This window comes from Poecilia reticulata, linkage group LG6 (assembly GCF_000633615.1).
Source record: "Poecilia reticulata strain Guanapo linkage group LG6, Guppy_female_1.0+MT, whole genome shotgun sequence".
In the NCBI taxonomy this organism is placed as follows: Eukaryota; Metazoa; Chordata; class Actinopteri; order Cyprinodontiformes; family Poeciliidae; genus Poecilia; species Poecilia reticulata.
This window is the reverse complement of record NC_024336.1, coordinates 31,439,505-31,440,490: the sequence shown is the minus strand read 5'-3', so window position 1 is coordinate 31,440,490 and position 986 is coordinate 31,439,505.

Genomic DNA, 986 nt, shown 5'->3' with positions numbered 1-986 from the left:
ATCTATAATATTAATGATCTATAATATTAATGATCTATAATATTAATAATCTATATCTAGTTCTGGATAAATCACCATCTCAGCTCCAGTTGAGCGGAGAGCGAGTTTCTCTGAGGTCCCTCTGCCAGAACCGGCCGACCCGGTAATGGTTCTGACCCGAGGCTCGTAACGAAGCCGCCGCCTGCTGGACTGAAACGGCTCCAGATCAGCGGAGCTGGTTGGGAAAGTCTTTCTTCGCCCCGGAGCCTAAAGTCCAGACTTTGACTAGACCACTCCTAAACCTAGCTTATGTTCTTAATGAGCCTGAACTTCTTCAGGGTCCGTTTCTGCTCAGTCTGAGGCCAGGTTCTGTTCTTACTGGTGACCTCTGACCTGAGCTGAGCCAGATGTGGTTCTGGTTCTTCTGGACCTCCTGGATTAGTCGTGGTTCTGGTGGGTCGGCCTCCTGGAAGGTTCTGGTCGCGCTCCGGGTCAGGATTGATTTGGTTCTGGTGTCTGTGGGAAATGTTTTGTAATGTAATCTCTGCTCCGTCGGCCAGTGGAGCTGCTGTCAGTCAGTTTCCATGGCAACGGGAAGCGCGTAAAGGAGCATGCGAGTCGATTAGAGTTCTTCTTCTTCTGTTCTGAGTTCTCTTCTTCTGCTGCGCCGCTCGGCAGCCGCTGGAGTTTCTGAAAGTTCAAGAAACCATGAAAACTGAACGTGTTCAGAGAATGTCGTAATATTCATGACAGTGACCACAGCAGGCCTGCGCCCCGCCCCTTTGATGCCCCTACTGCCTTTTCAGACTTTTGTTTTGTTCTTGTTGGGTAACTCTTTATTTGTAGGGGGTGAATAACACTGTCATAAACATGTCATAAACATGAATAAACATGAATAAGCCTTCATGAATATTTATGACTGTTGTCATAAAGCGTCATTCGGTAAATTATGGCACTTTTCAGGGTTTCCCCCAGGAAACTTGCTAAGCCCGGTGGTTGGGGCGCCG